Raw genomic sequence first — 21,166 nt, forward strand, 5'->3', positions numbered from 1 at the left:
ACGCTTATAACCTAATTTACTAAAATGTTTTTTTAAAACAAAATCTTTGTTAATCTTTTCACACAAATAAGTGGCCGTCCTCGGTGGGTCCAGGACTCTACTTCTGCAGTTCGACTGCACTTCTGCCATTTTGGCTTGTCAAACAGCGTCACTCTTGGCTGCGAGATCGAGATGAAGGCCGTGGTGATCACGAACCCGGCGGCCCCGAGGTTCTTCAGGTGCAGGAGGTGGACGATCCGGCGGTTGGTGACAACGAGGTCCTCATCCAGGTGGAAGCCTCCGCCCTCAACCGCTCCGATACAGTCCAGAGGGAGGGCTTTTACCCGCTGCCCAAAGGCGCAAGCCCTTACCCAGGCCTCGAATGCTCTGGTAAGATCATCGCAGTAGGCAAGTCCGTTACGCGCTGGAAGGTTGGTGATCAGGTATGTTGACCCTCCCTGGTGGATTGCTGGCTCTGTTGGTCTTCATTTATTTGATTGAATTTTCTTGCAAGAATTCGTTTAATAAGCTAGGTCAGTAGTCAATTTTCAGTTTCTGGCTAAGTTTGGGTTTCTGGCGTAACAAGCCCTTTGTTATTTGTCTCCTTTAGATCTACCTTGATTTTGAATCATAATTTGGGTGCTTTCGGTGTCTATCGTCATTACATTGTCTTATTCTCAGTTTTGGGATCAAAATTTTGATAATGAATTGTGAATAACATATGACCTAGTTCGCTCCATCCTGCAGGTATGTGCCCTCCTAAGTGGAGGAGGATATGCGGAGAAGGTAGCAGTACCTGCTGGGCAGCTACTTCCCATCCCAGAAGGAGTGTCCGTGAGAGATGCAGCTAGTTTTCCTGAAGTTGCATGCACTGTTTGGTCAACTGTATTCATGATGAGCCGATTGTCATCAGGGGAGACCTTATTAGTAAATCTCTCTCAATTCTTTGTTGTATTGTTTTATATATGTAGCCTTTGGTGTGTCCTTGAAGGTTCAATACAAAATATGAAATCTTAGTTGTTTGTTGTTTCTTTAAGCTGATTGGTAGAAATGCATTTGATTGACGGATAGTTAGATTATTATTTAGGAAATAGGTAATATGTTGCTATGTAGGATTCTTGATATTTGGTGTAGTTTAGATGTTATCTCTTATGGTGCTATCCTCAGTTGCTGATTAGATTAGTGAGATATATGTTGAGAAGAGAAGAATACTGACTTCCTACTAAGAAGAATGTCTTGAGAATTAAACAATTGAAAATTTAAGGGCACTAATGCAATAGGTATTGTCTTTAACTTTGGCCAAATCAGCTAATGCTAGTTTGTACTAGGTGGATTTTCTCTAATGCATCCTTCTGGGACCAGACTTAAGTATGCTCCTTTTTGGCATCCAATCAAATTTCTTGTTTCTCCTACTTAAATTTGGGGTCTTAAGGTTCAACTCAGGTTTAATTATATTTACCCCAAAATAAAATCACCTTGTTTTGACCCAAAATCAAATTCAGCTGAGATTTTTTTTTCCAAATGTAACGAGTTAGATAATATAAAAAAAAAATTAGTTTGTAAAAGATTAGTAGATTTGCATGGCCTTTGTTTGGAACTACATTCAATGACTTAATGGTAGTTGATACCTATGAACTATGAAAACCTACTAAATTTGTGTTCTTGTCGGGTTGTTATTCATTTTTCTCCTCATATTGCAGAAGAATTAATTGAATATTTCAAATATTTGAAATTTCAAAATCAAATCACTTTGTTTGCTTGTGTAGCAACTGCATGGAGAAATTTTTTTTAAAAAAGTGACATTATAGTTGTCAAACATGCATAGAAGCAGGTGCTCAGTTTATTTTGTTATCTTTAAAGCACACTTATAAGCGAAAACAAAATCCAAAATATCAAAGGAATCATTGTCTCGATGAACTTGCTTTATAAGTTGTATACAAACTTATCCATCAACATTTGATTATAAGACCACATGAACTATCTGTTAGAAGGTGGAATTGTTATACCTTTATTTTTTTAGCAATGAGAACAAATTTTATCCATAGGCTTTCCCTCTAATATTGTAATCATTTCAATCTCTTGTGACCATGACAGAATTTTTATTAGCTTCATTTGACTACTAGAAGTTGAGTGCTCTTCTTTGTGATAAAGTTCCTCATAATCCTGGAAAAGAACTGTAAACTCTCATGAACTAGGATAAACAGATAAGGTTACACTGATAGTTATCTTTGTATTTCCTTATTACTCATCATATGCAATTGAACTTCCAGATTCATGGTGGATCTAGTGGAATTGGTACCTTTGCTATTCAGATTGCTAAACACCTTGGAATTAAAGTATTTGTCACGGCAGGTACGATAGTGTACAGAGAAAATTTACCTTGTATGAAGGAAATCATATTGTAGCATGAACGTATATGGCAACTGATCCCGTCCGGAAGCTGAGTCGGACGGAGGCCGGTCGCGGTGGACTGGGCGTTGACGGAAAGTCGCGGGCGGTGCAGGCTCCCCACGGGTGGCTGATGCGGCTGCGGGACCCTGCGCACAATCAGACGATCCCCCTCTCTCCCGTTAGAGACCAAAACCCAGGGAAAAAGTCCCCGGATCAGGCCCTCCGACGCTCAAGTCAGGTCCTTTTTCCCCAGAAAAAAGCAGACAGAAGGAGAAAAGGAAAACAGTTGTGGAAAAAAGTGACGGGGGAGTCCGTGTGCGTACCTGCGTACGAGGGATTTCTCCCCTTTTATGCGTCCTCCTGCTAGAACCTGTCCCCCTGTCAGAAAACGTTAGACGCCCGGCTTTGTCCTCTAGTCCTGGACACCTGTCGCGCTGCTATTTGTTGGGAAAGCATCTTTCTGTTTAGGAACCTCCGCCTTCGCACTTGGGTTTTGTCCTGTAATGAGGGACAGCTGGCAGGCTACTACTGGCTATGAGGGCATCTTTTCGTTTCAGGAACCTCCGCCTTCGCCCGCATCGTTGGTATGTAATGATTACCCTTGACGGACCGTTGAGATTCTCCGCTCCCGTATTACTTAGCCCCTCCGATCCCTTGTGTCCCCGCACCAGCCTGCACCTGTGGTTCGCATTTCCAGGCCTCCCACTCGCAGACCTGCAGCCCTAACTGTCTAGACATAGTTACGCTGATCTTCAACCTGTATCCTGCGCTTTGTACTTCATGGCCCTCAACCGCGGGTCTGTAGCTCGGGCTGCTTCTGATTAGCTCTGCCGCTTCCGACCCACTGGCCTATACTTCCAGTTCTTGACCTCTGCTTAGCTCTGCCGATCCCGACTTGCACCCTGCGCTTTGTACTTCCTGGCCCTCAACCGTAGGTCTGTGGATCGAGCTGACTCCGCTCAGCTCTGCCGATCCCGACTTGCATCCTGCGCTTTGTACTTCCTGGCCTTCAACCATAGGTCTGTGGATCGAGCTGACTCCGCTCAGCTCTGCCGATCCCGACTCGCATCCTGCGCTTTGTACTTCCTGGCCCTCAACCGTAGGTCTGTGGATCGAGCTGACTCCGCTCAGCTCTGCCGATCCCGACTTGCATCCTGCGCTTTGTACTTCCTGGCCCTCAACCGTAGGTCTGTGGATCGAGCTGACTCCGCTCAGCTCTGCCGATCCCGACTTGCATCCTGCGCTTTGTACTTCCTGGCCCTCAACCGTAGGTCTGTGGATCGAGCTGACTCCGCTCAGCTCTGCCGATCCCGACTTGCATCCTGCGCTTTGTACTTCCTGGCCCTCAACCGTAGGTCTGTGGATCGAGCTGCCTCCGCTCAGCTCTGCCAATCCTGACTGGCTTCTGCCTATGCTGAGCCCTGACCGCCCTGTCAGCCTGCCTTTTCGACCGCCAAGTTGCCCTGACTATTGACCGCCACTTCCTCGCGACTTTTGACCGCCACATAGCCTGGACTTTTCTAATCCTTTCCTCTTGGGCCCCTCCATCACTAACCGTATCACAAGCCTCCCCCACAAGTCTAGTCGAAGGAGGACGACAGTCTGACTGACTAGACCTCCGCACCTTTCTGTGACCTCGGCATATCTTTGTGATCTCAGCAGATCTCTGTGTATCTACCTCAGCGTATCTCTATGATATCAGCATATCTCTGCGCGCCCTGCTTCCCGCGTCACGCGTCAGCTTTCGTGTCGCGTCGCTTGGGATACCATGCCTTCTTCATTACGTCACCAGTCGCTTGGGGTGGCGCGCCCATGCCTTTGCTTTGACTTGGCCACCCGCCTTCTCTATAAAGAGGCCTTAAGGTTGCTCTTCCATGCTATCCCTTCTCTTTCACGCTGTCTTACCCACGTTTCACCAACCGCTTTTCCGCACGATGCAGTCTCCTCCTTCTTCTTAGGAAGTTGAGCAACCACCCTCTCAAGAGTTGGTAAACGAACTCACCACGCTACTTGTCTCAAGAGAGCGCGAGCTAAATCGCGTGTCTCAGGATCGAGATCGCCAGGTAGCTGCTCTGCGTTCCATGGAAGACCAGTATCGCCTTGCAAAGTACTGCGTGGACGTGGCGAAGACGAGGAAGGAGCAGTGCCAGTCTAGCCTGCAGCGTCAACTTGGTCTCCAGGAACAGTTGCGTCGAGAGCATGAACAGGAGCTCTCCCCCCTCCGCGCGAGCCTCGAGGGTAAGCAACGCACTATCATTCAGCAGCAAGCGGTCATCAGATCTTTGCGCGCGGAGCTGGCTCAAGCTGTGAACGCCCCTGACTCTCCCGACAGGTCTTCGCGTGGGAGTGCTCGTTCCCCAGGGCCAATTCCTTCCACGAGTCAAAGCTGGCCTGGGGAATAGTTGTCTCAGTGGCTCCTTTGTCATACGGCGTCCCTGCTTGTGGCCTTGGCTGTATTACTTTTTTTGCTGGAGTGTGCTACGATGTTTGTACATCTGTCTCCCTTCGACATAGTCTTTCCTGTTCAATTTTCATCTAGCAAGTATTTTTTAGGAACTGGTCCGTATGTAAGAGTCAAAAATTGCTTCATGCTTCTTTTTCATGTATGAATTTTGGATAATAAAACCAACATAGTGCTTAAGACTTAAAACTGTAATGAGCGAGCGAAACCTGATGTCGTAGTTAATGCTGACTCCCTAGGAGTAGGGTAGATGGCGTTCCGTATCCTTCACCCTGCGTATTTGCTGCATATTTGAAATTCGTGCAAAGTAAAGTCAGATGTAGCTGACCTGATTACGGAAAACGCCCTGCTCAAGGTGAGGCACCTCTCTCAAAAAGCTAGTTAGGCATAGGCACCGAGCTCGCTTATGATTTTCGCAGAGGAACTGCTTTCTGATCCCCGCATGGGGCCGACCTGAAAGGTCGTTGGTCGTGAGGACAGAGCTCACTTTTGATTCTCGCATGGGAGCCGACCTAAAAAAGGTCGTTGGGCGTGAGAACAGAGCTCACTTATAACTCGCACTGGGGCGAGAGTCTGGGACTACCGACCTAAAAGGTCGTTGGGCGTGAGCGCAAGGCTCACTTATAATTCTCGCATGGGAGCCGACCTAAAAGGTCGTTGGGCGTGAGAGTAGAGCTCACTTATAACTCGCACTGAGGCGAGAGTCTGGGACTACCGACCTAAAAGGTCGTTGGGCGTGAGCGCAAGGCTCACTTATAATTCTCCCATGGGAGCCGACCTAAAAGGTCGTTGGGCGTGAGAGCAGAGTTCACTTATAACTCGCACTGGGGCGAGAGTCTGGGACTACCGACCTAAAAGGTCGTTGGGCGTGAGCGCAAGGCTCACTTATAATTCTCGCATGGGAGCCGACCTAAAAGGTCGTTGGGCGTGAGAGCAGATCTCACTTATAACTCGCACCGAGGCGAGAGTCTGGGACTACCAACCTAAAAGGTCGTTGGGCGTGAGCGGAAGGCTCACTTATAATTCTCGCATGGGAGCCGACCTAAAAGGTCGTTGGGTGTGAGAGCAAAGCTCACTTATAACTCGCACTGAGGTGAGAGTCTGGGACTACCGACCTAAAAGGTCGTTGGGCGTGAGCGCAAGACTCACTTATAATTCTCGCATGGGAGCCGACCTAAAAGGTCGTTGGGCGTGAGAGCAGAGCTCACTTATAACTCGCACTGAGGCGAGAGTCTGAGACTACCGACCTAAAAGGTCGTTGGGCGTGAGCGCAAGGCTCACTTATAACTCGCACTGAGGCGAGAGTCTGGATACTCCGGTCCGAGACCGGTGGCGATGGCGCTGGTCCGAGACCAGTAATGATACTCCGGTCCGAGACTGGTGGCGATGGCGCTGGTCCGAGACCAGTAATGATACTCCGGTCCGAGACCGGTGGCGATGGCGCTGGTCCGAGACCAGTAATGATACTCCGGTCCGAGACCGGTGGCGATGGCGCTGGTCCGAGACCAGTAATAATACTCCCAAACAGTAAAGGCCTAGATGAGTCACTCTTCTTTGCCTCCCTCGGTGCCGCCTACGCCGGCCTCATTGCTTTAGTTAATCTTGTCGCTATTGCTAGCTTTGGGTGTCCCCATTGGTGTCGCGCTTTCTTCCTTTGGGCCACAACGCCCTTGCATTCTAAGATGATCTTGCAATTCTCGCGACGCGCCTGGTCAGCTGCTTGGATCAGGGCTATTTACGTGGAACTACTCGCTCGGTCGATGAATATCCCCGCAGACCTGCTTGCTACTTTTCTGGCCCGGCAATCGCTTCCGCTGTCCCGTCTTACCCACGGCCCTTTTAAATTGTTTGACTTCTGCAACTTCATGACACTTCCCGCCTAGCCTCGAGCCTTTCACGAAGAATGCTTCTTTCTTTGAGGCCACGCCTCTTCATGATTACCTTACCTTGTCAACCTTTAATGCGTTCCTTCTCGCGATGACACCTGTCTGGCGCCTTTACTGCGCACGCCCCCTGACGTCAGCATCTGAACCCTTTTGCACCCTTCGGCGCTTATTTCCCATCCGACGGCGCTGAGGCACGTTGCCCCAAAAAGATATGCGGCTCCACTCTCGATGTTTCCTAGAAATGAATGGGCTTTATAAACCCTAAAAGCAGTCCACCTTCCTTACCCTGACGCTTCGCCATCTTCCTCCTCCCTTTGTTCTTGGCCGTTTCTAGCAGTGCAACTCCTCGTCTTCCTGCTTACGCCTGACCTGTGACCCTTCTTGTCTTCATCCTCTCTGCCTTTTTGCTCCTCATAGCCATGGATGGTAAGGACCCTCTCTGGTATTCGCATTACATTTCTGATTTAGACCACCATGACCTGTCCGCACTGCAATCCAACCTGGGGGTAGGCCCGGCATATGAGTTTCGCCTTCCTTCGACAGACGAACATCCTTCTTCTCCCCCCGAAGGGTTCATCACAGTCTTTAAGGATCAGGTCGTAGGCGGTCTTCGCTTCCCGCTACATCCTTTTCTTTCTGAGTTGAGCCAGTATTGTGGAATTGGTATTTCTCAGTTTGCCCCCAATGTGTTCCGAGCGGTTTGCGGGACCATCATCTTGTGCCGCATTTACCAACTCCCTTTGACCGCCAGACTATTCCATCACTTTTATTCCTTCCGGCGGGCCGAGGCGGGGGTATTCAACGTTCAGGCCAAGCCGGGCCTCAAGTTTTTTGACGACCTACCTTCTTCCAATAAAGGCTGGAGGTCACGCTTTTTCTTCCTCAAGCCCCCTGCCCCCTTATCGGGGTCTTCTCAATGGCGTTCTTTCCTTGCTTCGGACTTCCCTTCGCATGTCCACGAACCTGCCTGCTCCGCAGCTGCGGACAAGCTAAGAGGTGTTGTGGTTCGCCTGTCTGTGCTGATGCTAGAAGACATCCTACATGTTTTTGGCCTTAGCCCTGTCCCTACCGACATTGGAGCTCCTTTCGGTGAGTCATTATCTTTTTGTATAATGCTCTTCGCTAACTGAAGTGCTTTTTCTTCTTATTTTTGCAGCGGCCGCAATCCTCCGTTCCTTTGCCAGCAAAGAGACACCTGCGGTAGCCGTTCTGCAAGCTCTGAACGAAGAGCTAACACAGGGTCTACCTTCTGCTTCTGCTGTCGCCTCCGATTCACCACTTTCGGAACCCCGGGCTTCTGAGGCAGAGGACGACCTGATGCTTATTGAGTCCCCAGCTCTCATCCTTGCAGACTCAGTCCTGCCCCGCATCGCTGATCAACCCGCGGTCGTGCCATCGCCCGCAGAGCCCGCGTCTTCTCTCCTGCCAACTATGAAGCTGCGCCTTAGGCGCAAAGGCAAGAGAACAGCTCCAGCCCTCGCAACTTCTCCTCCACCTCCTCGTCGCCAGCGTGTGGTGAACATTTCTTCCCCCACCAGGTCTTCGGATACGAGCTCAGTCCAAGAGACAAGCTTGGTCCCGGAGAAGGTCCCTGATCCGGAAGTGGCAGACCTGCCGTTGGACCTGACTGCTTCGGCGCCAATCCAGAGCCTGTTACCTGCCCCGCCTTCGTCCTCCAGCGATCAGCTTCCGTACTTACTGATGCCCTCCGCGTCTCCTTCTCGCGTGCCTCCGAGCTCGGCCATGCCGACCCCGAACTTGCCCTCGACAGACCCAGCCTTCGAAGCGTTGTGGAGGCTTCCTTCGGAGGCCGATCCGGCCTGCACACCTGCTGTTGATTCGTCGCCTATCTTCGGTAGGGTCAACTTCTTTGGGGACCTGGCCGTCTCCTGGCAATCAGCCAGCCAGCAGTTCTGGGAGAGCGGTTCTCCTTTGAGGGAATTCGATCAGATTGCTCGTTCACTGGTCGCGGTAAGTCCCTTCTCCTATGTTCCCTTGTATCCGTGTATCTCTGTAACCTCCTTCCTCTTCTTCCGGCTACTGGCAGACCTGCTCCGCGAGTCTGAGCGCCGTGCAACGAGCGACCGAGCTTCAGCGAGAGAACGCGACGCTCAAGGCACGTCTCCAGGAATTAGAGCATCCTGCGACTTCCTCAGCTCCTCCCGAGCCCCCTTTGGGAAGCTTGGATGCCTACTTGCGGGCCATCGGGGAGTCGGCAGCTTCGGCTCGGACCATCTCCCATGCTGCCTTTGATAAACTTCAACAGTTGGAGGCGGCTTTGAAGACAAGTGAGTCTTCCCTGGCCTCTGAAGTGGAACGCCGTCAAGCGACGACCTCTGAACTGAAAAACCGAGAGGCAGAGTTGCTTGCCCAGTCTAGGGAATTGGCCCTGCTGAAGCAAGGTCGGGAGCTCCTACAAATGGGGCTGGCTGAAGCCCAAACCGTGGCCAATGCCGCTGTGGGTCGGGAAACCACCCTGCGAGCTCAGTGGGAAGCTTGCCAGGCCCAGCTTCAATCTCTGCAGGCGGAGCTTTCGCAGGCCCAGGAGGCAGTGTCTCAGGGCCAGAGTGACCTGAATGCAGCTCGCGCGGAGGCTACCGAGGACAAGGACGCCATGGCAGAGTACCTGGCGGGAGAGCTCGGGCGGCTGAAGACCTACCGCTTGGCCTATGTTCGTTCTTCCTTTTTCCTTCAGAAGTTGGGGCGCTGGATGGTCGTGCTGCTGAGTTACGGGGCCGCTGGCGGGGTGAGACAAGCCTTCGAGCAAGGTTATTTGCGCGCAGTACCCCCCGCCACTTTCTTGGATACTGCTCGCCTGGCCCGGGAATTGCCGCAGGACACCTTCCCCTCCTTCGAGGCGGATGACGGGCTCTTCTTCCAGGCTGCTCCTCCTCCTGCTGCCGCTCCAACCCCCGCAGAGGTGTCTCCCCAGGATCTTCCTGCCGCCATCCCCGAAGCTTCTGAAGCCCTTGCCCCTTCTCCTGCTGAGTCGGCCGACCCGTCACCCCCTCTGTCGGCCTTTGATGACCCGTCTCCTCCTCCGAATGTAGTGTAATTAGAGCTATGTTATGCTGCTTACTTTTTGATGCGTTGACACCGGCTTTTCTTCGGTGGTATTTGTGTAATGGTACCGACCTTGCCTGTTTGTCTTCGCTTTCCCCTACGATCCTACAACTGTGCTGCGTCTCCTTCGCGCACTGATAGCTTGTTTTCTTCGGCAAGTTGTTCGTTGGTTTCGGGCGAGCTCCGATGATCAGATTTCCCTTATCTACTTTCCTTCGCTACGTAGCCTCTCCTCCCATCGCCGCCCTTCTAATGGGCTTGCCTGGGCTAAAGGTTACTTCGTGTGTCCGTGCTGCCCGCGGATTTGACTTATCCGCCTTCTGGTGACCCCTCCATACGCTTTTGTCCTGTTTGACACAATTTCCCAGGGAGGCGCTTCGTATCTCGAACCCTTATCTTTCTCGTAATGCCCTCTGGTTGTCTTCTCGAAGCTCATCGCAGAACGTCCCCCGTCTACTCCAGACCCTGCATCTACCGTCCGTTGTTGACTTACGAAAATGTCCTCCACCCACCATACCTATAAGTATTATCTGACTCTTTCTTTCGCTATCACAGTAAAGCACTCAAGCGTCGCCGTCGCCGACTGATCGTTTCTGAGACTGCGCCTCGCTTCTTCTTTCTTCTCCAAGCTTCCCCTTTTCGTCTGTTCCTTCTGCCGCCTGAGCTAATCTTCCTTGCAATGGCTTCTCCTTCTTGGGCTTCCTTGCTAACGGAGCATTTCCCAAGCGCTTCAACTTTCGCTGAGTTAGGTTGGGATGACCTACGGTACACTTACGAAGTCCCTTCTAGCTTTCGCCCCATCATTCCTACTGGTGTGAACTTGTACTTCGATCCCCCGCCGGGTTCTTGTACTTTCTTTACTGAGCAGTTCGTATCTGGCCTTCGTCTACCCCCGCATCCTTTTTTGTCCGGAGTGTGCTGCTACTTTAAGATTCCCTTAGGTCAGCTATCCCCCAATTCCATAAAAATCTTATGTGGCTCTGTAGTACTCTGCGAAGTTTGTGAGGTTTCTTGGTCAGCTCCCCTTTTTCATTGCTTCTTCACTCTCGTTTGGGGTGTCGATGGTCTCTTTGAATTCCAAGCTCGCAGTCAAACCACTTTCTTTTCCCCTCTTCCTCCTCCCAGTGCTAACTGGAAGAAAAAGTTCTTTTTTCTCCGGTTTCCGGATGAAACTGCCTGGCCCATGCACTGGCAACCTGAACTGCCCCTGACTCCAGCGCTGGACGAATTCCACCTGGACCTCTCCGATGCCACGGCTGCCGATCGACTAGAGGATTGGCGCTTGAATCTGACGAGATTACTATCTGAAGATCTACTTTCTTTCTTCATGCTAAGCCGCTGTACCTCTGACACACCGCGCTCCTTAGGTGAGTCCGTGTGGAATGCCTCCTTTTCGATTCCCTGTAAGAGTGACTTCTTGTGCTGATGCCTTCAGCTGAAGTTTTGTATCGAGCGTCGGAGGTTCTGCCTCTGCCCCTCGATGACCTGGAGATAATGCGGCGCGGTCGGGCAATCTTGGGCAGGAGGCTACTCCCTCACCTGGGGTCTGCCGCAGTCGGGGCAGCGACTCAGCCTGCTCCCAGCCCTGCCCTACACACCGCTTCTCCTTCCTCTGCCGCCTTGAACCAAGGTCGGGGTCGGGGCCTAGCCACTCGCCCGGCCAGAAGTGTCTTCCGAGGAGCCTCGCGATCATCCAGACGTGGTCGCGCGACTCTTCATCGCGCAGGTCCGAGCTCATCCGGACGGGGCGACGCAGACAGGGGTGCGGCGGCCTCTTCCCTGGGTCAGCCTTGCTCTGATGATTCTGACTCTGATAACCAGCCCCTGCTTCACAGGCGGCGCCGTAGACCAGGTCTGACTTCATTAACGCTTGGTCTTGCTTTTTTCTTATGATCATACTGCCTCTTGCTACTGTCGTGACTAGCTCTGACATTACTTCCTTCTTTACATCTGTTTTCCTTATCTGGCAGCTTCCCCTAACCCCTACAGGGGGCGACCAGCTGCGTTCCGCTCCGCTCCTACTGCTACAGAGGGAGACAGCCCCGGCGATCATCAAAACCCGGTGCCCACTGAGCCCGTTCCGGAGCCAACCCCGGCCCCTCCTAGTGCTGACGCCGGCCCTTCTCAACCTTCCTTCTCCGCCCGCCATCGTTACAGGACCACCATCCCCTCTGAAGCTGCTCTAGCTCGGCGGCCTGACGCCCCCGCAAGCCTCCTGATGATGAAAGGCTGTCTCGGCAGTTTGTGGGCAGAGAGCATGGATCAAATGGGTGACGCACCTCCATTGGCCCAGATGGACAGATTCTCAAAGTCCTGGGCTAAAGTAAGTACTCTTCACCTTATGCTGGGTAGTGGTTGGCCTTAACTGAGGGTTATATCTTTCCTCCAGACTCATGCAGAATCCCTAGTGCTGAACCAATCTTTCCACACCCTTCATCATGAAAGCAAAGAACTACAGGAGAGAGTCTCCGAATTAGAGTTGCAATTGAACGACCCCGCCCATGCCAGTTATGCTTTGCGAGCGGAGATTCAGGCCCTAACCAATCAGACCAACCGACAGAAACGGTCCCTGATACAGGTGAAGGATGAGCTCCGAGCTATGAGGGAAGAGAAAGCTGCATCTGAGGCGGGGTTTCAGCAGCAACTAACCCACCAAGCTCAGGAAATACAATCCAAGAATACTCTTCTGCAGGACAAGAACAATAAACTGGAGGTCCAGGCGGCGCAGTTGGAGACTCAGGCAGCTGAATTGCGGGCGCTGAAAGCAGAACTGTCACAGTCCCGAGCGGCGTTAATTGGGGTATCCACCGCCTTAACCGTCTATCAAGGAGGAGAGGAGGACCGCTGCCTACGAAGTCGAGTGTCCTAGCTGACTTCCCCCGAATTCCTGTCCCAGGCTGGGGCACGCTTGGCTACGACTGTGCCCTACACGGCGTCTGGAGTCATCAGGCAACTGCACGCACAGGGCTTCCTGAGCTCTATCCCCCCAGCAAACTTCTTGAATCATGACCAAATCGTTCAAAGCTTTCCGGATGAGATTTTTGCTCCTTTCAAATGATCTGTACTAGCCACTTAAACTGGGAAATCGTTACATGTACATATGTCTTTTCGAGTTTTTATTTGACTATCCTACTGCCTCCTCGCCCCTCGTCTGATCCAGCCTACGTCCATAGAGCCAGCCCCCTCAAACTCGATAGGGCCGTAGGTAGTTGGCACTCCAAGGTCGATCCAACCTCCTTCCTTGAGCGTCTTGTAAATAATAGGCTCCTGATGCCAATCTCTTGATAATCTTGTATGGTCCATCCCATTGAGGAGCCAACTTCGTCACTTCCCCTAAGGGCTTTATCTGCTTCCAGACCAGGTCACCTTCTCCGAAGAACCGAGGGATCACCTTCCTATTATAGTTCTGTCTCATCCTCTGTCTGTAGGCTTCCAACCTGGCAGCTGTTTGCTCACGAATTTCGCTGATGAAATCCAGTTCAGCCAGCTGCCGCTCGGTGTTCTCTCCGTCGTACATCATCCTTCTTACAGAAGGTATCCCGACCTCCAGAGGAACCACCGCTTTATTACCATAGACCAGATGGAAGGGTGTCAGACCTGTGCTCTCTCGGGGCGTCGTACGGTAGGCCCACAAAATGCCTGGGAGCTCGTCCACCCAGCTGCCCCCCATGTGATCCAGCTTGACTTTAAGCCCGCGTACTATCTCCCGATTGACTACCTCGGTCTGACCATTACTTTGAGGATGAGCCACTGAGGTGAAGGCCTGAGTTATGCCGAACCCCTTGCACCAATTCTGTATCCTGTGCCCTTGAAATTGTCTACCATTGTCTGACACCAACTTATGGAGTAAGCCAAATCTGCAAAAGATATTTTTCCATAGGAACTGGATCATCGCATCTTCAGTGATTCTGGCTAGGGCTTCTGCTTCTACCCACTTGGAGAAGTAGTCTACTGCTACCAACAAAAAGCGCCTCTGCCCGGTAGCCATCGGGAAAGGCCCCACGATATCCATACCCCATTGATCGAAAGGGCAGGATACTGTAGAAGTTCTCAGCAGCTCTGTAGGTCTGTGCGTCAGGCTCTGGTAGTTCTGGCATGATAGACAAGTATTCACTCCTTCTGCAAGGTAGGCCAGAAATAACCAGCCAGCAATACCTTCCGAGCCAGCGTTCTTCCCCCAGCGTGATTACCACAGCACCCCGAATGTATCTCTCGCAAGGCCTGGTCCGCTTCCTCCATATTCAGGCACTTGAGCAGAGGTCTGGAGAAAGACCTTTTGTACAGCTGATCCCCAATCATTGCATAAGAGTGGGCTTGCCTCCTGATCATATGCGCTTCCTCGGGGTTGGTGGGCATGTCTCCTTGCTGAAGAAAGCTCATTATGGGCGCTCTCCAATCAATTACTTCTCCCGCGTTATTCTGTAAATCTATCTGGGCCACAAGGAAGGTCTGCGCTATAGATCGGTCGAGCGTCCATGTACTCAGGGAGCTAGCCATTTTAGCCAACTCATCCGCTCTTTCATTTTCAGCCCTAGGAATCTTCGTGACTGTGACCTCCTTGAATTCTCCTTTCATCTTTTCATAAGCCTCCTTATAAACTTGCATCCTCTCGCTATTCACCCCAAATTGCCCGGTTGTCTGCTGCGTTACCAGCTGGGAATCGGAATATATGACGACTCGGCTCGCCCCCACATGCCGAGCTGCTTGTAGGCATGTTAGTAGAGCTTCATATTCTGCCTCATTGTTGGTAGCTCTGAAATTTAACCGCACGACCAACTGCATGATATCTCCCTGTGGGGATATGAGCAGTGCTCCTACACCACTCCCCCGATGGGTAGCCGACCCGTCCACGTAGATTTTCCAGACCTCTTCTGAGTCCGCTGGGTATACTTCTGTCAGGAAATCTGCCAGAGCCTGTGCTTTGATTGCGGTTCGAGGCTGATATTGTATGTCATACTCCCCTAGCTCAGTTGCCCACTTGATAAGCCGACCCGCCATTTCCACCTTGGTGAGAGCTCGGCCCATTGTACTGTTCGTCAAGACGGTAATGGGGTGCGCCAAGAAATACGGTCGGAGACGCCGAGCCATGAGAACAAGTCCATAGACCAACTTTTCCAGGGCCGTATACCGAGACTCGGCCCCCTTCAATAGATGACTGAAAAAATACACCGGCCGTTGTACATTATCCTGCTCCTTAACTAGCACGACCCCCACGGCCTCGGGGGTGGCTGACAAGTAGACCCAAAGGGGCTCTCCCACAACAGGCTTGAACAGTGATGGCAAAGACTCCAGCTACTGCTTCAGCTCTTCAAAGGCCTGTGTGCATTCTTCCGTCCACTGAAACTTGGCCGCTTTCCTGAGCACTTTGAAGAAGGGTGCCGCTCTATCTGCAGATTTGGAGATAAATTGGGACAGGGCTGTTATCCTGCCGACCAGCTTCTGCGTCTCCTTCAGATTCTGAGGGATCTGCATGTTCCGAAGTGTTTGCACCTTCTCAGGGTTGGCCTCTATCCCTCGTTCGGTCACCAGATAGCCCAGAAACTTCCCTCCTTTGGCCCCGAACAGGCATTTCAAGGGATTCAGCTTCACCCCATATTGCCTCAGAGTCCCACAGGTTTCTTCTACATCTTTTATCAGACTGGACGCCAGAGGGGACTTGATCAGGATGTCATCAACGTAAACCTCTACGTTCCGCCCGACCTGAGCCCGAAAGACTTTGTCCATCATCCTTTGGTAGGTAGCTCCAGCGTTCCTGAGTCCGAATGGCATGACGGTATAACAGAAAGTACCGTCAGCCGTTATGAAGCTGACATTCTCCTGGTCTTCCTGGGCTAAGGGTATTTGATGATATCCCTGATAAGCGTCCATCATGCATATCCTTTCACAACCAGCCGTTGAGTCCACCACCTGATCGATACGCGGGAGAGGATAACAGTCTTTGGGAGTGGCTTTGTTGAGGTCGCGAAAGTCTATGCATACCCTCCACTTGTTGTTTGGCTTCTTTACCAACACGACATTAGAGAGCCAAGACGGGAATTGCAACTCTCGGACGTGTCCAGCCTTCAGGAGCTGCTCTACTTCAGCTCGGATAATTTTATTCTGCTCGGCAGGGAAGTTTCTCTTCTTCTGCTTGACTGGCTTAGCCTCGGGTATAATATGCAATTTGTGTTCGGCTACTTCTGGTCTGACCCCGGGCAACTCCTCTGGCGACCAAGCAAAGACGTCTCGGTTGCGGATCAGACACTGTATCAGCTCCGCTTTAAGCTCCGGAGGCAAGTCACTGGCGATGCGAGTGATGCTCTCCGATCTGTCGGGGTGTAGCTGGACCTCCTCCCAAGAGATTTGTTCTTCCGTAATAGGTAACGGTTCCTCTTGGATAGCGTGTACTCCCCCATCTTGCGTCCTCCGGCTTTTGCGCGCCTCTACTCGGACCATGTCTATGTAGCAGCTACGAGACGCTTTCTGCTCCCCCTTGACCTCTCCGACCTGCTCGCCGACCGGGAACTTGATCTTCTGGTGAAAGGTGGAGACGGCAGCCCGGAACTCATGCAGGGCTGGTCTTCCCATGATAACGTTGTAGGAGGAAGGCGAATCCACCATAATGAAAGTGCTCCTCCGCGTGCGCACCAATGGCTCAGTGCCCATGGAAATGGCCAGCTTGATCTGACCCATGGGTTTGACTTCATTACCTGTAAATCCGTACTAGGAAGTGGTTACAGGTTGGAGCTTAGCGGCGTCGATCTGCATCTCCTCAAACGCAGCCCTGAATAAAATGTTGACCGAGCTCCCGGTATCCACAAAAACCCGAGCCACTCGGCTATTAGCAATAACGGCCCTGATTATGAGGGCATCATCGTGGGGCAGCTCTAAACCTTCCAAGTCTTGGGGCCCGAAGCTGAGGACGGGACCAGATGCCTGCTCGTAGCTGCATCCCACGGCCCCCACATATAGTCGCCGGCTATGTGCTTTACGAGCCCGGCCTGAATCCCCGTCAGTGGGCCCTCCTGAAATCATACCAATCTCTCGCACAGCCACGTTGCCCCGATTGTCGAGTTCCCCGACGTCTCTTCGGTCTTCGCCGGGGCCAGCTTGGTTAGGTGGGCCAGCTAGGTCGGGCCGGGCCTGCCGAGCACGTCCAGCTGCAGCCCGTTCTTCCTCCATTCTCTGTATTTGGGGCGCCAGCGCCGGGGGGGGGGGGGCAAGCCTTGCTCCGCAGCTCGCCTGGAATCCCGGGCGAATTGGAAGCAGTTGCTGAGATCGTGTGTCCTGGACCGATGATATGTGCAATATGGTGCTCCCCTTAGTCCAGGCCTGGGCGCTTGTATGGCGGCGACTCGCGGAGCTGGTCTGGCTCCCTGAGCGGGCTGGGGGGCAGGCCTGGGTTGAATGCGCTGGAAGGGCTGGGCTGGCTGTGGTGTTCTTCTTTCAGGTCGGTTGCCTGGTGCCACCGTCTCCTCGGCTTTCCGCCTGGCGGCCTGCGCCTCTTCCACTTTGATGTAGCACGAAGCTTTCTCTACCATATCGTCAAAACTCCGGGCGGGGTTTTTGATGAGATCCCTGAAGAATTCCCCTTCTCGCAATCCGTGGGAGAAGGCGCTCATCAGTATCTCAGAGGTGGCAGAGGGGACGTCGTTGGCTACCTGACTGAATCGATTGATGTAGCTTCGCAGGGGCTCAGTTGACTCCTGCTTGAGAGCAAAAAGACAGTGGTCGGTTTTTTGGTATTTGCGACTGCTGGCGAAACGGCGCAGGAAGGCCGTTTTGAAGTCCCTGAAGTGGCTGATGGATTCTGGGGGCAATCCATCGAACCACTTTTGTGTCGATCCAGACAGAGTGTGCAGGAAGACTCGGCATTTGACGGCATCGCTATATTGATACAATATAGCCGCGTTCTTGAACTTTCTCAGATGCTTTTCTGGGTCCTTGCTCCCATTATACTCTCCAATGTTTGGGGCTCGGTAACCCCTCGGCAGGCTTTCTTTCAAGATCTGGGCAGAGAAAGGTACCTTATCGTCAGGATCTTCGGGCAGATCTTCAGCCATGATCACGGCCTTCCCCTTTCCTGAATCCCGAGGCGGGTGTAGAGAGCTTTCCGCTACTGAGGCTAGCGGCTCCTCCTTCTTTGGACTATGCCCGCGAGGTCCGGACCGATGATAATCACGGCGGGGCTCTCGGAATGAAGCACGCGGAAGTTCTTCCGGCTGTTTCCTCTTTGAGCTCCTGTCGGAAGCGGGAGCTAGTTCTTTGGATGCCTCAGGGGCTAGGCGAGGTCGCGAAACTGTGCCTTGTCTTTCGGAGGCGACCTGCTTCCTAACCTCCTTGAAAAGCTCGTACTCCCCCGCAGTCATAGTTACGTTGATCCTCCGGCTAGAGCTTCGACCGGAGTCCTCCATCTTCACGCTCCGGAACAGGTTCTTGTGTTCCCACAGACGGCGCCAAATTTGATCCCGTCCGGAAGCTGAGTCGGACGGAGGCCGGTCGCGGTGGACTGGGCGTTGACGGAAAGTCGCGGGCGGTGCAGGCTCCCCACGGGTGGCTGATGCGGCTGCGGGACCCTGCGCACATTCAGACGATCCCCCTCTCTCCCGTTAGAGACCAAAACCCAGGGAAAAAGTCCCCGGATCAGGCCCTCCGACGCTCAAGTCAGGTTCTTTTTCCCCAGAAAAAAGCAGATAGAAGGAGAAAAGGAAAACAGTTGTGGAAAAAAGTGACGGGGGAGTCCGTGTGCGTACCTGCGTACGAGGGATTTCTCCCCTTTTATGCGTCCTCCTGCTAGAACCTGCCCCCCTGTCAGAAAACGTTAGACGTCCGGCTTTGTCCTCTAGTCCTGGACACCTGTCGCGCTGCTATTTGTTGGGAAAGCATCTTTCTGTTTAGGAACCTCCGCCTTTGCACTTGGGTTTTGTCCTGTAATGAGGGACAGCTGGCAGGCTACTACTGGCTATGAGGGCATCTTTTCGTTTCAGGAACCTCCGCCTTCGCCCGCATCGTTGGTATGTAATGATTACCCTTGACGGACCGTTGAGATTCTCCGCTCCCGTATTACTTAGCCCCTCCGATCCCTTGTGTCCCCGCACCAGCCTGCACCTGTGGTTCGCATTTCCAGGCCTCCCACTCGCAGACCTGCAGCCCTAACTGTCTAGACATAGCTACGCTGATCTTCAACCTGTATCCTGCGCTTTGTACTTCATGGCCCTCAACCGCGGGTCTGTAGCTCGGGCTGCTTCTGATTAGCTCTGCCGCTTCCGACCCACTGGCCTATACTTCCAGTTCTTGACCTCTGCTTAGCTCTGCCGATCCCGACTTGCACCCTGCGCTTTGTACTTCCTGGCCCTCAACCGTAGGTCTGTGGATCGAGCTGACTCCGCTCAGCTCTGCCGATCCCGACTTGCATCCTGCGCTTTGTACTTCCTGGCCTTCAACCATAGGTCTGTGGATCGAGCTGACTCCGCTCAGCTCTGCCGATCCCGACTCGCATCCTGCGCTTTGTACTTCCTGGCCCTCAACCGTAGGTCTGTGGATCGAGCTGACTCCGCTCAGCTCTGCCGATCCCGACTTGCATCCTGCGCTTTATACTTCCTGGCCCTCAACCGTAGGTCTGTGGATCGAGCTGACTCCGCTCAGCTCTGCCGATCCCGACTTGCATCCTGCGCTTTGTACTTCCTGGCCCTCAACCGTAGGTCTGTGGATCGAGCTGCCTCCGCTCAGCTCTGCCAATCCTGACTGGCTTCTGCCTATGCTGAGCCCTGACCGCTCTGTCAGCCTGCCTTTTCGACCGCCAAGTTGCCCTGACTATTGACCGCCACTTCCTCGCGACTTTTGACCGCCACATAGCCTGGACTTTTCTAATCCTTTCCTCTTGGGCCCCTCCATCACTAACCGTATCAGCAACCATGAAGAAACATCGTGGCATGTATGTATTGACCACCTTTGACAATACTTGGAACAATTTTTTTTTATAGTATTTCACCTAATTATTAATCAGTTTTGATAAGTAAGAAAATAAAATAAAGATGAAGCATAATGGGTTATCTCGTAGAAATATCAAGGAATAAGCTTTGATTCTATTCATGGGGTTGCTGGATTTAGTCTAGAGGTTTGTCTATTTACTGAATTTTAAGAAAATATTCCATGTCCTTCATATGGATTCTAGGTACTGAAGAAAAATTGGCTGCTTGCAAAAATCTTGGCGCTGATGTTTGCATCAATTACAAATCAGAAGATTTTGTTGCAAGGGTGATGGAAGAAACTGGAGGAAAGGGTATGCCATTGATACTACACAAAGCTGCGTTGCAATGCAGCTATCTAAAAACCAGTAAAAATCTGTTATGCAGGTGTAGACGTTATATTGGATAATGTTGGAGGTCCGTACTTGCAGAAAAATCTTGAGAGCTTGGCCATTGATGGCAGACTTTTTATCATTGGTTTCATGGGAGGAGCAGTGACACAAGTAAATCTGTCTTGTCTATTGGCAAAGCGCCTTACCATTCAATGTATCCTCTCTGCCATTTCGTGTCCATTCTCTTATTCTACTTGATTCTTAGGAAGTTTTGGAACTCGTGCACATATAACTTGTCTGTGTGGACTCAAATGAGTATTTTACACTACACCACTACACGAATGTAGATCTAAGTGTCTAACACAACTACTTTGAACAACTGTACACGTGATCAATTGAGTCGCTGAGTGTCCACTCGGAATGTCCGTATCCAAGATAGAGAGAACAGACAAATAGTCCAAGTATTAGAGGAATTTGCCCCTAGTTACCCTTGTTGTCGGTAAATTTTCTCAAAAGCGTATAGAAAGTATATCTACAGCTAATGGCGGACTTGCTCAGGAATAATTTGTTAAATTTTGCTCAACCTTCGAATGTCATTCATAGATCCCGAATCCTGTTAGGAGTTAATATGTTGGTAGCAGATCAGATGCAAGTCTTCACTGTTCATATATGTAATAGGTCTATGCTTGACTAGTGATATTTTCTGGCGGAGGCGATCCAAGTAGCAACCTCAACTATTTTGTAATATATATATAATTTTGTCTTCTATGTTCTTAAAACCATTCGTTTCTAATTCAAACATATGGTTGCTTTACTAACTTATGGGAGAGGCCATGTTCTTAGTTGTCTGACGTGGATTGTTCTTGCTGAGTTTTTTTTTGTTTGAACAGCTGCTGGTCTGCGAAATAGAAGCAGTGAAAATAAAGCCCAGATAGTCTCAGGTGGAGAAGCACGTCTGGCTAGCGCCGCGGGCAAGGTGAAACCTATTGTATGCGAGACCTTTCCACTGTCTGAAGCTGCTGATGCTCACAGGATGATGGAGAGCAGTGCTCAGATTGGCAAGATACTTCTCATTCCATGATCATAACTACCTTAACTCAATAAAAT

General features: G+C 51.5%; 1 pseudogene; it reads left to right on the forward strand.

Annotated features, from left to right (window-relative positions):
* Positions 1-135: 135 nt before the first annotated feature.
* LOC122055934 lies at positions 136-21,166 on the forward strand (annotated as a pseudogene).

Source organism: Zingiber officinale, chromosome 3B (assembly GCF_018446385.1).
Source record: "Zingiber officinale cultivar Zhangliang chromosome 3B, Zo_v1.1, whole genome shotgun sequence".
NCBI classification, from domain to species: domain Eukaryota; kingdom Viridiplantae; phylum Streptophyta; class Magnoliopsida; order Zingiberales; family Zingiberaceae; genus Zingiber; species Zingiber officinale.